The sequence below is a fragment of the Eimeria mitis genome, genomic scaffold, assembly GCF_000499745.2.
Source record: "Eimeria mitis Houghton genomic scaffold, Emh_scaff4288, whole genome shotgun sequence".
Classification (NCBI taxonomy): domain Eukaryota; phylum Apicomplexa; class Conoidasida; order Eucoccidiorida; family Eimeriidae; genus Eimeria; species Eimeria mitis.
Window position 1 is genome coordinate 1,595 of NW_013572607.1, and position 542 is coordinate 2,136.

Genomic DNA, 542 nt, shown 5'->3' on the forward strand with positions numbered 1-542 from the left:
GAACACCAGCAGCAGCAGCAGCAGCAGCAGCAGCAGCAGCAGTAGGTGATGGTGATGACCACCAGTTGAAAGGGGGGTCCAGATACCTCTCTGAATGAAGAAAAATGAATTTATTTATTTTTTTATTTTTTAATTAACTTTAGCTTTAAAGAAAAAACAAAAAAAGGTATTTTAAGTCGATGAGGCAGCAGAGAGGCTGAGCCCCCAAACCGATTGAGTGCAGCGCGAGCCGGGGGGCGGTGGAGGATACCTGTATGAATTAGCTGTTGATATTTATATTTTTTCTGTTTTTTTATTTAAATTTGTTTTAATTTGTTCTTTTATTTTCGTTTTTATACAAAAAAAAAAAACAAAATGCAGCCGCCGCGCCTCTACCGCCGCCGTACACCGCCGCACAGCTCGCAGCAGCAGCGGTGGGTGGTGTGGTGTATTGGTTTGTCTTGCAGCAGCAAAACGCAGCTCTTCTGAATCAAATTAAATTATATTAAAGTAAATATAAATAAACAAAAGGATTTTCTATATATATAATAAATTAAAAAAGT

At 38.6% G+C, this 542-nt stretch overlaps 1 protein-coding gene across 1 annotated transcript in view; it reads right to left on the reverse strand.

Annotated features, from left to right (window-relative positions):
- Positions 1-542, reverse strand: part of EMH_0073990 (uncharacterized protein) — a gene marked incomplete at both ends in the record, with an annotated part of 2,748 nt that overhangs the window by 1,527 nt on the left and 679 nt on the right. The window lies entirely within an intron of this gene.